Source organism: Ptiloglossa arizonensis, chromosome 2 (genome assembly GCF_051014685.1).
Source record: "Ptiloglossa arizonensis isolate GNS036 chromosome 2, iyPtiAriz1_principal, whole genome shotgun sequence".
In the NCBI taxonomy this organism is placed as follows: Eukaryota; Metazoa; Arthropoda; class Insecta; order Hymenoptera; family Colletidae; genus Ptiloglossa; species Ptiloglossa arizonensis.
In genome coordinates, this window is record NC_135049.1 from 1,131,088 (window position 1) to 1,150,518 (window position 19,431).

A 19,431-nucleotide genomic window follows, 5' to 3' on the forward strand; every position below is an offset into this window, starting at 1 on the left:
GTATAACGTATAACGTGTAACGTATAACGTATAACGTACAACGTATAACGTACAACGTATAACGTATAACGTATCACGTATAACGTATAACGTATAAAGTATAACGTATAACGTATAACGTATAACGTATAACGTATAACGTAATACGTATAACGTATAACGTATACCGTATAACGTATAACGTATAACGTATAACGTATAACGTATAACGTATAACGAATAACGTATAAGGTATAACGTATAACGTATAACGTATAACGTATAACGTATAACGTATAACGTATAACGTATAACTTTTAACGTATAACGTATAACGTATAACGTATAACGTGTAACGTATAACGTATAACGTACAACGTATAACGTACAACGTATAACGTATAACGTATCACGTATAACGTATAACGTATAAAGTATAACGTATAACGTATAACGTATAACGTATAACGTATAACGTATAACGTATAACATATAACGTATAACGTATAACGTGTAGCGTATAACGTGTAACGTATAACGTATAACGTATAACGTATAACCTATAACACTTAACGTATAACGTACAACGTATAACGTACAACGTATAACGTATAACGTATAAAGTATAACGTATAACGTATAACGTATAACGTATAACGTATAACGTAATACGTATAACGTATAACGTATAACGTATAACGTATAACGTATAACGTATAACGTATAACGTATAACGTATAAAGTATAACGTATAACGTATAACGTATAACGTATAACGTATAACGTAATACGTATAACGTATAACGTATACCGTATAACGTATAACGTATAACGTATAACGTATAACGTATAACGTATAACGTATAACGTATAACGTATAACGAATAACGTATAAGGTATAACGTATAACGTATAACGTATAACGTATAACGTATAACGTATAACGTATAACGTATAACGTATAACGTATAACGTATAATGTATAAGGTATAACGTATAACGTATAGCGTATAACGTATATCGTATAACGTATAACGTATAACGTATAAAGGATAACGTGTAACGTATATCGTATATCGTATATCGTATAACGAATAATGTACAACAAGTAACGTATAACGTATAGCGTATGACGTACATCGTATAACGTATAACGTATAACGTATAACGTATAACGTATAACGTATAACGTATAACGTATAACGTATAACGTATAACGTATAACGTATAACGTATAACGTATAACGTATACCGTATAACGTATAACGTATAACGTATAACGTATAACGTATAACGTAATACGTATAACGTATAACGTATTACGTATAACGTATAACGTATAACGTATAACGTATAACGTATAACGTATAACGTATAACGTATAACGTATAACGTATAACGTATAACGTATAACGTAGAACGTATAACATATAACGTATAACGCATATCCTAGAACTTATGGCGTATAACGTATAACGTATAACGTATAACGTATAACGTATAACGTATAACGTATAACGTATAAGGTATAACGTATAACGTATAGCGTATAACGTATAACGTATAAGGTATAACGTATAACGTATAGCGTATAACGTATAACGTATAACGTATAACGTATAACGTATAACGTATAACGTATAACGTATAACGTATAACGTATAACGTATAACGTATAACGTATAACGTATAACGTATAACGTATAACGTATAACGTATAACGTATAACGTATAACGTATAACGTATAACGTATAACGTATAAAGTATAACGTATAACGTATAACGTATAACGTATAACGTATAACGTAATACGTATAACGTATAACGTATAACGTATAACGTATAACGTATAACGTATAACGTATAACGTATAACGTATAACGTATAACGTATAACGTATAACGTATAACGTATAACGTATAACGTATAATGTATAAGGTATAACGTATAACGTATAAAGGATAACGTATAAAGGATAACGTGTAACGTATATCGTATATCGTATATCGTATAACGAATAATGTACAACAAGTAACGTATAACGTATAACGTATAACGTATGACGTATAACGTATAACGTATAACGTATAATGTATAAGGTATAACGTATAACGTATAACGTATAACGTATAACGTATAACGTATAACGTATAACGTATAACGTATAACGTATAACGTATAACGTATAATGTATAAGGTATAACGTATAACGTATAGCGTATAACGTATAACGTATAACGTATAACGTATAACGTATAACGTATAATGTATAAGGTATAACGTATAACGTATAAAGGATAACGTACAACGCATGACGTATAACGTATAACGTATAACGTATAACGTATAACGTATAACGTATAACGTATAACGTATAACGTATAACGTATAACGTATAACGTATAACGTATAAAGTATAACGTATAACGTATAACGTATAACGTATAACGTATAACGTATAACGTATAACGTAATACGTATAACGTATAACGTATAACGTATAACGTATAACGTATAACCTATAACGTATAACGTATAACGTATAACGTATAACGTATAACGTATAACGTATAATGTATAAGGTATAACGTATAACGTATAAAGGATAACGTATAAAGGATAACGTGTAACGTATATCGTATATCGTATATCGTATAACGAATAATGTACAACAAGTAACGTATAACGTATAACGTAATACGTATAACGTATAACGTATTACCAATAACGTATAACGTATAACGTATAACGTATAACGTATAACGTATAACGTATAACGTATAACGTATAACTTTTAACGTGTAACGTATAACGTATAATGCATAACGTATAACGTATACCGTATAACGTATAACGTATAACGTATGACGTATAACGTATAACGTATAACGTATAACGTATAACGTATAACGTATAACGTATAACGTATAACGTATATCGTATAACGTATAACGTATAACGTATAACGTATAACGTATGACGTATAACGTATAACGTATAACGTATAACGTATAACGTATAACGTATAACGTATAACGTATAACGTATAACGTATAACGTATAACGTATAACGTATAACGTATAACGTATAACGTATAACGTATTACGTATAACGTATAACGTATAACGTATAACGTATAACTTATAACGTATAACGTATAACGTATAACGTATAACGTATAACGTATGACGTATAACGTATGACGTGTAACGTATAACGTGTAACGTATAACGTATAACGCATAACGTATAACGTATAACCTATAACGTATAAGGTATAACGTATAACGTATAACGTATATCGTATAACGTACGACGTATGACGTATAACGTATAACGTATAACGTATAACGTATAACGTATAATATATAACGTATAACGCATATCCTAGAACTTATGGCGTATAACGTATAATGTATAACGTATAACGTATAACGTATAACTTTTAACGTATAACGTATAACGTATAACGTATAACGTATAACGTATAACGTATAACGTATAACGTATAACGTATAACGTATAACGTATAACGCATAACGTATAACGTAATACGTATATCAAATAACGTATAACGTATAACGTATAACGTATGACGTATAACGTATAACGTATAACGTATAACGTATAACGTATAACGTATACCGTATAACGTATAACGTATAACGTATAATGAATAACGTATAACGTATAACGTATAACGTATGACGTATAACGTATAACATATAACGTATAACGTATAACATATAACGTATAACGCATATCCTGGAACTTATGGCGTATAACGTATAATTTATAACGTATAACGTATAACGTATAACGTATAACGTATAACGTATAACGTATAACGTATAACGTATAACGTATAACGTATAACGTATAACGTATAACGTATAACGTATAACGTATAACGTATAACGTATAACGTATAACGTATAACGTATAACGTAATACGTATATCAAATAACGTATAACGTATAACGTATAACGTATAACGTATAACGTATAACGTATAACGTATAACGTATAACGTATAACGTATAAAGTATAACGTATAACGTATAACGTATAACGTATAACGTATAACCTAATACGTATAACGTATAACGTATTACGTATAACGTATAACGTATAACGTATAACGTATAACGTATAACGTATAACGTATAACGTATAACGTATAACGGATGACGTATAACGTATAAAGTATAACGTATAACGTATAACGTATAACGTATAACGTATAACGTATAACGTATAACGTATAACGTATAACGTATAACGTATAACGTATAACGTATAACGTTTAACGTATAACGTATAACGTATAACGTATAACGTATAACGTATAACGTATAAAGTATAACGTATAACGTATAACGTATAACGTATAACGTATAACGTATAACGTATAACGTATAACGTAATACGTATAACGTATAACGTATTACGTATAACGTATAACGTATAACGTATAACGTATAACGTATAACGTATAACGCCTAACGTATAACGTATAACGTATAACGTATAACGTATAACGTATAAAGTATAACGTATAACGTATAACGTATAACGTATAACGTATAACGTATAACGTATAAAGTATAACGTATAACGTATAACGTATAACGTATAACGTATAACGTATAACGTATAACGTATAACGTATAACGTATAACGTATAACGTATAACGTATAACGTATAACGTATAACGTATAACGTATAACGTATAACCTATAACACATAACGTATAACGTACAGCGTATAACGTACAACGTATAACGTATAACGTATAACGTATAACGTATAACGTATAACGTATAACGTATAACGTATAACGTATAACGTATAACGTATAACTTATAACGTATAACGTATAACGTATAACGTATAAGGTATAACGTATAACGTATAGCGTATAACGTATAACGTATAACGTATAACGTATAACGTATAACGTATTACGTATAACGTATAACGTATAACGTATAACGTATAACGTATAACGTATAACGTATAACGTATAACGTATAACGTATAACGTATAACGTATAACGTATAACGTATAACGTATAAAGTATAACATATCACGTATAACGCATATCCTAGAACTTATGGCGTATAACGTATAATTTATAACGTATAACGTATAACGTATAACGTATAACGTATAACGTATAACGTATAACGTATAACGTATAACGTATAACGTATAACGTATAACGTATAACGTATAACGTAATACGTATATCAAATAACGTATAACGTATAACGTATAACGTATAACGTATAACGTATAACGTATAACGTATAACGTATAACGTATAACGTATAACGTATAAAGTATAACGTATAACGTATAACGTATAACGTATAACGTATAACCTAATACGTATAACGTATAACGTATAACGTATAACGTATAACGTATAACGTATAACGTATAACGTATAACGTATAACGTATAACGTATAACGTATAACGTATAACGTATAACGTATAACGTATAACGTATAACGTATAACGTATAACGTATAACGTATAACGTATAACGTATAACGTATAAAGTATAACGTATAACGTATAACGTATAACGTATAACGTATAACGTAATACGTATAACGTATAACGTATAACGTATAACGTATAACGTATAACGTATAACGTATAACGTATAACGTATAACGTATAACGTATAACGTATAACGTATAACGTATAACGTATAACGTATAATGTATAAGGTATAACGTATAACGTATAAAGGATAACGTATAAAGGATAACGTGTAACGTATATCGTATATCGTATATCGTATAACGAATAATGTACAACAAGTAACGTATAACGTATAACGTATAACGTATGACGTATAACGTATAACGTATAACGTATAATGTATAAGGTATAACGTATAACGTATAACGTATAACGTATAACGTATAACGTATAACGTATAACGTATAACGTATAACGTATAACGTATAACGTATAATGTATAAGGTATAACGTATAACGTATAGCGTATAACGTATAACGTATAACGTATAACGTATAACGTATAACGTATAATGTATAAGGTATAACGTATAACGTATAAAGGATAACGTACAACGCATGACGTATAACGTATAACGTATAACGTATAACGTATAACGTATAACGTATAACGTATAACGTATAACGTATAACGTATAACGTATAACGTATAACGTATAAAGTATAACGTATAACGTATAACGTATAACGTATAACGTATAACGTATAACGTATAACGTAATACGTATAACGTATAACGTATAACGTATAACGTATAACGTATAACCTATAACGTATAACGTATAACGTATAACGTATAACGTATAACGTATAACGTATAATGTATAAGGTATAACGTATAACGTATAAAGGATAACGTATAAAGGATAACGTGTAACGTATATCGTATATCGTATATCGTATAACGAATAATGTACAACAAGTAACGTATAACGTATAACGTAATACGTATAACGTATAACGTATTACCAATAACGTATAACGTATAACGTATAACGTATAACGTATAACGTATAACGTATAACGTATAACGTATAACTTTTAACGTGTAACGTATAACGTATAATGCATAACGTATAACGTATACCGTATAACGTATAACGTATAACGTATGACGTATAACGTATAACGTATAACGTATAACGTATAACGTATAACGTATAACGTATAACGTATAACGTATATCGTATAACGTATAACGTATAACGTATAACGTATAACGTATGACGTATAACGTATAACGTATAACGTATAACGTATAACGTATAACGTATAACGTATAACGTATAACGTATAACGTATAACGTATAACGTATAACGTATAACGTATAACGTATAACGTATAACGTATTACGTATAACGTATAACGTATAACGTATAACGTATAACTTATAACGTATAACGTATAACGTATAACGTATAACGTATAACGTATGACGTATAACGTATGACGTGTAACGTATAACGTGTAACGTATAACGTATAACGCATAACGTATAACGTATAACCTATAACGTATAAGGTATAACGTATAACGTATAACGTATATCGTATAACGTACGACGTATGACGTATAACGTATAACGTATAACGTATAACGTATAACGTATAATATATAACGTATAACGCATATCCTAGAACTTATGGCGTATAACGTATAATGTATAACGTATAACGTATAACGTATAACTTTTAACGTATAACGTATAACGTATAACGTATAACGTATAACGTATAACGTATAACGTATAACGTATAACGTATAACGTATAACGTATAACGCATAACGTATAACGTAATACGTATATCAAATAACGTATAACGTATAACGTATAACGTATGACGTATAACGTATAACGTATAACGTATAACGTATAACGTATAACGTATACCGTATAACGTATAACGTATAACGTATAATGAATAACGTATAACGTATAACGTATAACGTATGACGTATAACGTATAACATATAACGTATAACGTATAACATATAACGTATAACGCATATCCTGGAACTTATGGCGTATAACGTATAATTTATAACGTATAACGTATAACGTATAACGTATAACGTATAACGTATAACGTATAACGTATAACGTATAACGTATAACGTATAACGTATAACGTATAACGTATAACGTATAACGTATAACGTATAACGTATAACGTATAACGTATAACGTATAACGTAATACGTATATCAAATAACGTATAACGTATAACGTATAACGTATAACGTATAACGTATAACGTATAACGTATAACGTATAACGTATAACGTATAAAGTATAACGTATAACGTATAACGTATAACGTATAACGTATAACCTAATACGTATAACGTATAACGTATTACGTATAACGTATAACGTATAACGTATAACGTATAACGTATAACGTATAACGTATAACGTATAACGTATAACGGATGACGTATAACGTATAAAGTATAACGTATAACGTATAACGTATAACGTATAACGTATAACGTATAACGTATAACGTATAACGTATAACGTATAACGTATAACGTATAACGTATAACGTTTAACGTATAACGTATAACGTATAACGTATAACGTATAACGTATAACGTATAAAGTATAACGTATAACGTATAACGTATAACGTATAACGTATAACGTATAACGTATAACGTATAACGTAATACGTATAACGTATAACGTATTACGTATAACGTATAACGTATAACGTATAACGTATAACGTATAACGTATAACGCCTAACGTATAACGTATAACGTATAACGTATAACGTATAACGTATAAAGTATAACGTATAACGTATAACGTATAACGTATAACGTATAACGTATAACGTATAAAGTATAACGTATAACGTATAACGTATAACGTATAACGTATAACGTATAACGTATAACGTATAACGTATAACGTATAACGTATAACGTATAACGTATAACGTATAACGTATAACGTATAACGTATAACGTATAACGTATAACCTATAACACATAACGTATAACGTACAGCGTATAACGTACAACGTATAACGTATAACGTATAACGTATAACGTATAACGTATAACGTATAACGTATAACGTATAACGTATAACGTATAACGTATAACTTATAACGTATAACGTATAACGTATAACGTATAAGGTATAACGTATAACGTATAGCGTATAACGTATAACGTATAACGTATAACGTATAACGTATAACGTATAACGTATAACGTATAACGTATAACGTATAACGTATAACGTATAACGTATAAAGTATAACATATCACGTATAACGCATATCCTAGAACTTATGGCGTATAACGTATAATTTATAACGTATAACGTATAACGTATAACGTATAACGTATAACGTATAACGTATAACGTATAACGTATAACGTATAACGTATAACGTATAACGTATAACGTATAACGTATAACGTAATACGTATATCAAATAACGTATAACGTATAACGTATAACGTATAACGTATAACGTATAACGTATAACGTATAACGTATAACGTATAACGTATAACGTATAAAGTATAACGTATAACGTATAACGTATAACGTATAACGTATAACCTAATACGTATAACGTATAACGTATTACGTATAACGTATAACGTATAACGTATAACGTATAACGTATAACGTATAACGTATAACGTATAACGTATGACGTATAACGTATAAAGTATAACGTATAACGTATAACGTATAACGTATAACGTATAACGTATAACGTATAACGTATAACGTATAACGTATAACGTATAACGTATGACGTATAACGTATAAAGTATAACGTATAACGTATAACGTATAACGTATAACGTATAACGTATAACGTATAACGTATAACGTATAACGTATAACGTATAACGTATAACGTATAACGTTTAACGTATAACGTATAACGTATAACGTATAACGTATAACGTATAACGTATAAAGTATAACGTATAACGTATAACGTATAACGTATAACGTATAACGTATAACGTATAACGTATAACGTAATACGTATAACGTATAACGTATAACGTATAACGTATAACGTATAACGTATAACGTATAACGTATAACGTATAACGTATAACGTATAACGTATAACGTATAACTTATAACGTATAACGTATAACGTATAACGTATAAGGTATAACGTATAACGTATAGCGTATAACGTATAACGTATAACGTATAACGTATAACGTATAACGTATTACGTATAACGTATAACGTATAACGTATAACGTATAACGTATAACGTATAACGTATAACGTATAACGTATAGCGTATAACGTATAACGTATAACAAATAACGTATAACGTATAACGTGTAACGTATAACGTGTAACGTATAACGTATAACGTATAACGTATAACCTATAACACATAACGTATAACGTACAACGTATAACGTACAACGTATAACGTGTAACGTATAACGTATAACGTATAACGTATAACCTATAACACATAACGTATAACGTACAACGTATAACGTACAACGTATAACGTATAACGTATAACGTATAACGTATAACGTATAACGTATAACGTATAACGTATAACGTATAACGTATAACGTATAACGTATAACGTATAACGTATAACGTATAACGTATAACGTATAACGTATAACGTATAACGTATAACGTATAAAGTATAACGTATAACGTATAACGTATAACGTATAACGTATAACGTATAACGTAATACGTATAACGTATAACGTATTACGTATAACGTATAACGTATAACGTATAACGTATAACGTATAACGTATAACGTATAACGTATAACGTATAACGTATAAAGTATAACGTATAACGTATAACGTATAACGTATAACGTATAACGTATAACGTATAACGTATAACGTATAACGTATAACGTATAACGAATAACGTATAAGGTATAACGTATAACGTATAACGTATAACGTATAACGTATAACGTATAACGTATAACGTATAACGTATAACGTATAACGTATAACGTATAATGTATAAGGTATAACGTATAACGTATAGCGTATAACGTATATCGTATAACGTATAACGTATAACGTATAACGTATAACGTATAACGTATAACGTATAAAGTATAACGTATAACGTATAACGTATAACGTACAACGTATAACGTACAACGTATAACGTATAACGTATCACGTATAACGTATAACGTATAAAGTATAACGTATAACGTATAACGTATAACGTATAACGTATAACGTAATACGTATAACGTATAACGTATACCGTATAACGTATAACGTATAACGTATAACGTATAACGTATAACGTATAACGTATAACGTATAACGTATAACGAATAACGTATAAGGTATAACGTATAACGTATAACGTATAACGTACAACGTATAACGTATAACGTATAACGTGTAACGTATAACGTATAACGTATAACGTATAACGTATAACGTATAACGTATAAAGTATAACGTATAACGTATAACGTATAACGTATAACGTATAACGTATAACGTATAACGTATAACGTAAAACGTATAACGTATAACGTATAACATATAACGTATAACGCATATCCTAGAACTTATGGCGTATAACGTATAATGTATAACGTATAACGTATAACTTTTAACGTATAACGTATAACGTATAACGTATAACGTATAACGTATAACAAATAACGTATAACGTATAACGTGTAGCGTATAACGTGTAACGTATAACGTATAACGTATAACGTATAACCTATAACACTTAACGTATAACGTACAACGTATAACGTACAACGTATAACGTATAACGTATAAAGTATAACGTATAACGTATAACGTATAACGTATAACGTATAACGTAATACGTATAACGTATAACGTATAACGTATAACGTATAACGTATAACGTATAACGTATAACGTATAACGTATAAAGTATAACGTATAACGTATAACGTATAACGTATAACGTATAACGTAATACGTATAACGTATAACGTATACCGTATAACGTATAACGTATAACGTATAACGTATAACGTATAACGTATAACGTATAACGTATAACGTATAACGAATAACGTATAAGGTATAACGTATAACGTATAACGTATAACGTATAACGTATAACGTATAACGTATAACGTATAACGTATAACGTATAACGTATAACGTATAATGTATAAGGTATAACGTATAACGTATAGCGTATAACGTATATCGTATAACGTATAACGTATAACGTATAACGTATAACGTATAACGTATAACGTATAACGTATAACGTATAACGTATAAAGTATAACGTATAACGTATAACGTATAACGTATAACGTATAACGTAATACGTATAACGTATAACGTATACCGTATAACGTATAACGTATAACGTATAACGTATAACGTATAACGTATAACGTATAACGTATAACGTATAACGAATAACGTATAAGGTATAACGTATAACGTATAACGTATAACGTACAACGTATAACGTATAACGTATAACGTGTAACGTATAACGTATAACGTATAACGTATAACGTATAACGTATAACGTATAAAGTATAACGTATAACGTATAACGTATAACGTATAACGTATAACGTATAACGTATAACGTATAACGTATAGCGTATAACGTATAACGTATAACAAATAACGTATAACGTATAACGTGTAACGTATAACGTGTAACGTATAACGTATAACGTATAACGTATAACCTATAACACATAACGTATAACGTACAACGTATAACGTACAACGTATAACGTGTAACGTATAACGTATAACGTATAACGTATAACCTATAACACATAACGTATAACGTACAACGTATAACGTATAACGTATAACGTATAACGTATAACGTATAACGTATAACGTATAACGTATAACGTATAACGTATAACGTATAACGTATAACGTATAACGTATAACGTATAACGTATAACGTATAACGTATAACGTATAACGTATAACGTATAACGTATAACGTATAACGTATAAAGTATAACGTATAACGTATAACGTATAACGTATAACGTATAACGTAATACGTATAACGTATAACGTATTACGTATAACGTATAACGTATAACGTATAACGTATAACGTATAACGTATAACGTATAACGTATAACGTATAACGTATAACGTATAACGTATAACGTATAACGTATAACGTATAACGTATAACGTATAACGTATAACGTATAACGTACAACGTATAACGTATAACGTATAACGTGTAACGTATAACGTATAACGTATAACGTATAACGTATAACGTATAACGTATAAAGTATAACGTATAACGTATAACGTATAACGTATAACGTATAACGTATAACGTATAACGTATAACGTATAGCGTATAACGTATAACGTATAACAAATAACGTATAACGTATAACGTGTAACGTATAACGTGTAACGTATAACGTATAACGTATAACGTATAACCTATAACACATAACGTATAACGTACAACGTATAACGTACAACGTATAACGTGTAACGTATAACGTATAACGTATAACGTATAACCTATAACACATAACGTATAACGTACAACGTATAACGTATAACGTATAACGTATAACGTATAACGTATAACGTATAACGTATAACGTATAACGTATAACGTATAACGTATAACGTATAACGTATAACGTATAACGTATAACGTATAACGTATAACGTATAACGTATAACGTATAACGTATAACGTATAACGTATAACGTATAAAGTATAACGTATAACGTATAACGTATAACGTATAACGTATAACGTAATACGTATAACGTATAACGTATTACGTATAACGTATAACGTATAACGTATAACGTATAACGTATAACGTATAACGTATAACGTATAACGTATAACGTATAACGTATAACGTATAACGTATAACGTATAACGTATAACGTATAACGTATAACGTATAACGTATAACGTATAACGTATAACGTATAACTTATAACGTATAACGTATAACGTATAACGTATAAGGTATAACGTATAACGTATAGCGTATAACGTATAACGTAGAACGTATAACGTATAACGTATAACGTATAACGTATAACGTATAACGTGTAACGTATAACGTATAACGTATAACGTATAACGTATAACTTTTAACGTATAACGTATAACGTATAACGTATAACGTGTAACGTATAACGTATAACGTACAACGTATAACGTACAACGTATAACGTATAACGTATCACGTATAACGTATAACGTATAAAGTATAACGTATAACGTATAACGTATAACGTACAACGTATAACGTACAACGTATAACGTATAACGTATCACGTATAACGTATAACGTATAAAGTATAACGTATAACGTATAACGTATAACGTATAACGTATAACGTAATACGTATAACGTATAACGTATACCGTATAACGTATAACGTATAACGTATAACGTATAACGTATAACGTATAACGTATAACGTATAACGAATAACGTATAAGGTATAACGTATAACGTATAACGTATAACGTACAACGTATAACGTATAACGTATAACGTATAACGTATAACGTATAAGGTATAACGTATAACGTATAGCGTATAACGTATAACGTATAACGTATAACGTATAACGTATAACGTATAACGTATAACGTATAACGTATAACGTATAACGTATAACGTATAACGTATAACGTATATCGTATAACTTTTAACGTATAACGTATAACGTATAACGTATAACGTGTAACGTATAACGTATAACGTACAACGTATAACGTACAACGTATAACGTATAACGTATCACGTATAACGTATAACGTATAAAGTATAACGTATAACGTATAACGTATAACGTATAACGTATAACGTAATACGTATAACGTATAACGTATACCGTATAACGTATAACGTATAACGTATAACGTATAACGTATAACGTATAACGAATAACGTATAAGGTATAACGTATAACGTATAACGTATAACGTATAACGTATAACGTATAACGTATAACGTATAACTTTTAACGTATAACGTATAACGTATAACGTATAACGTGTAACGTATAACGTATAACGTACAACGTATAACGTACAACGTATAACGTATAACGTATCACGTATAACGTATAACGTATAAAGTATAACGTATAACGTATAACGTATAACGTATAACGTATAACGTATAACGTATAACATATAACGTATAACGTATAACGTGTAGCGTATAACGTGTAACGTATAACGTATAACGTATAACGTATAACCTATAACACTTAACGTATAACGTACAACGTATAACGTACAACGTATAACGTATAACGTATAAAGTATAACGTATAACGTATAACGTATAACGTATAACGTATAACGTAATACGTATAACGTATAACGTATAACGTATAACGTATAACGTATAACGTATAACGTATAACGTATAACGTATAAAGTATAACGTATAACGTATAACGTATAACGTATAACGTATAACGTAATACGTATAACGTATAACGTATACCGTATAACGTATAACGTATAACGTATAACGTATAACGTATAACGTATAACGTATAACGTATAACGTACAACGAATAACGTATAAGGTATAACGTATAACGTATAACGTATAACGTATAACGTATAACGTATAACGTATAACGTATAACGTATAACGTATAACGTATAATGTATAAGGTATAACGTATAACGTATAGCGTATAACGTATATCGTATAACGTATAACGTATAACGTATAAAGGATAACGTGTAACGTATATCGTATATCGTATATCGTATAACGAATAATGTACAACAAGTAACGTATAACGTATAGCGTATGACGTACATCGTATAACGTATAACGTATAACGTATAACGTATAACGTATAACGTATAACGTATAACGTATAACGTATAACGTATAACGTATAACGTATAACGTATAACGTATAACGTATACCGTATAACGTATAACGTATAACGTATAACGTATAACGTATAACGTAATACGTATAACGTATAACGTATTACGTATAACGTATAACGTATAACGTATAACGTATAACGTATAACGTATAACGTATAACGTATAACGTATAACGTATAACGTATAACGTATAACGTAGAACGTATAACATATAACGTATAACGCATATCCTAGAACTTATGGCGTATAACGTATAACGTATAACGTATAACGTATAACGTATAACGTATAACGTATAACGTATAAGGTATAACGTATAACGTATAGCGTATAACGTATAACGTATAAGGTATAACGTATAACGTATAGCGTATAACGTATAACGTATAACGTATAACGTATAACGTATAACGTATAACGTATAACGTATAACGTATAACGTATAACGTATAACGTATAACGTATAACGTATAACGTATAACGTATAACGTATAACGTATAACGTATAACGTATAACGTATAACGTATAACGTATAACGTATAAAGTATAACGTATAACGTATAACGTATAACGTATAACGTATAACGTAATACGTATAACGTATAACGTATAACGTATAACGTATAACGTATAACGTATAACGTATAACGTATAACGTATAACGTATAACGTATAACGTATAACGTATAACGTATAACGTATAACGTATAACGTATAATGTATAAGGTATAACGTATAACGTATAAAGGATAACGTATAAAGGATAACGTGTAACGTATATCGTATATCGTATATCGTATAACGAATAATGTACAACAAGTAACGTATAACGTATAACGTATAACGTATGACGTATAACGTATAACGTATAACGTATAATGTATAAGGTATAACGTATAACGTATAACGTATAACGTATAACGTATAACGTATAACGTATAACGTATAACGTATAACGTATAACGTATAACGTATAATGTATAAGGTATAACGTATAACGTATAGCGTATAACGTATAACGTATAACGTATAACGTATAACGTATAACGTATAATGTATAAGGTATAACGTATAACGTATAAAGGATAACGTACAACGCATGACGTATAACGTATAACGTATAACGTATAACGTATAACGTATAACGTATAACGTATAACGTATAACGTATAACGTATAACGTATAACGTATAACGTATAAAGTATAACGTATAACGTATAACGTATAACGTATAACGTATAACGTATAACGTATAACGTAATACGTATAACGTATAACGTATAACGTATAACGTATAACGTATAACCTATAACGTATAACGTATAACGTATAACGTATAACGTATAACGTATAACGTATAATGTATAAGGTATAACGTATAACGTATAAAGGATAACGTATAAAGGATAACGTGTAACGTATATCGTATATCGTATATCGTATAACGAATAATGTACAACAAGTAACGTATAACGTATAACGTAATACGTATAACGTATAACGTATTACCAATAACGTATAACGTATAACGTATAACGTATAACGTATAACGTATAACGTATAACGTATAACGTATAACTTTTAACGTGTAACGTATAACGTATAATGCATAACGTATAACGTATACCGTATAACGTATAACGTATAACGTATGACGTATAACGTATAACGTATAACGTATAACGTATAACGTATAACGTATAACGTATAACGTATAACGTATATCGTATAACGTATAACGTATAACGTATAACGTATAACGTATGACGTATAACGTATAACGTATAACGTATAACGTATAACGTATAACGTATAACGTATAACGTATAACGTATAACGTATAACGTATAACGTATAACGTATAACGTATAACGTATAACGTATAACGTATTACGTATAACGTATAACGTATAACGTATAACGTATAACTTATAACGTATAACGTATAACGTATAACGTATAACGTATAACGTATGACGTATAACGTATGACGTGTAACGTATAACGTGTAACGTATAACGTATAACGCATAACGTATAACGTATAACCTATAACGTATAAGGTATAACGTATAACGTATAACGTATATCGTATAACGTACGACGTATGACGTATAACGTATAACGTATAACGTATAACGTATAACGTATAATATATAACGTATAACGCATATCCTAGAACTTATGGCGTATAACGTATAATGTATAACGTATAACGTATAACGTATAACTTTTAACGTATAACGTATAACGTATAACGTATAACGTATAACGTATAACGTATAACGTATAACGTATAACGTATAACGTATAACGTATAACGCATAACGTATAACGTAATACGTATATCAAATAACGTATAACGTATAACGTATAACGTATGACGTATAACGTATAACGTATAACGTATAACGTATAACGTATAACGTATACCGTATAACGTATAACGTATAACGTATAATGAATAACGTATAACGTATAACGTATAACGTAAAACGTATAACGTATAACGTATAACGTATAACGTATAACGTATAACGTATAACGTATAACGTATAACTTTTAACGTATAACGTATAACGTATAACGTATAACGTATAACGTATAACGTATAACGTATAACGTATGACGTATAACGTATAACGTATATCGTATAACGTATAACGTATAACGTATAACGTATAACGTATATCGTATAACGTATAACGTATAACGTATAACGTATAACGTATAACGTATAACGTACAACGTATAACGTATTACGTATCACGTATAACGTATAACGTGTAACGTATAACGTATAACGTATAACGTATAACGTATAACGTAAAACGTATAACGTATTACGTATAACGTATAACGTATAACGTATAACGTATAACGTATAACGTATAACGTATAACGTATAACGTAAAACGTATAACGTATTACGTATAACGTATAACGTATAACGTATAACGTATAACGTATAACGTATAAAGGATAACGTGTAACGTATATCGTATATCGTATAACGTATAACGTATAACGTATAACGTATGACGTATAACGTATAACGTATAACGTATAACGTATTACGTTTAACGTGTAACGTATAACGTATAACGTATAACTTATAACGTATAACGTATAACGTATAACGTATAACGTATGACGTATAACGTATAACGTATAACGTATAACGTATAACGTATAACGTATAACGTATAACGTATAACGTATAACGTATAACGTATAACGTATAACGTATAGCGTATAACGCATATCGTATAACGTATAACGTATAACGTATAAAGGATAACGTGTAACGTATATCGTATATCGTACATCGTATAACGAATAATGTACAACAAGTAACGTCTAACGTATAGCGTATAATGTATAACGTATAAGGTATAATGCATAACGTATAACGTATACCGTATAACGTATAACGTATAACGTATGACGTATAACGTATAACTTTTAACGTGTAACGTATAACGTATAATGCATAACGTATAACGTATACCGTATAACGTATAACGTATAACGTATGACGTATAACGTATAACGTATAACGTATAACGTATAACGTATAACGTATAACGTATAACGTATATCGTATAACGTATAACGTATGACGTATAACGTATGACGTGTAACGTATAACGTGTAACGTATAACGTATAACGTATAACGTATAACGTATAACCTATAACGTATAAGGTATAACGTATAACGTATAACGTATATCGTATAACGTACGACGTATGACGTATAACGTATAACGTATAACGTATAACGTATAACGTATAACGTATAATATATAACGTATAACGCATATCCTAGAACTTATGGCGTATAACGTATAATGTATAACGTATAACGTATAACGTATAACTTTTAACGTATAACGTATAACGTATAACGTATAACGTATAACGTATAACGTATAACGTATAACGTATAACGTATAA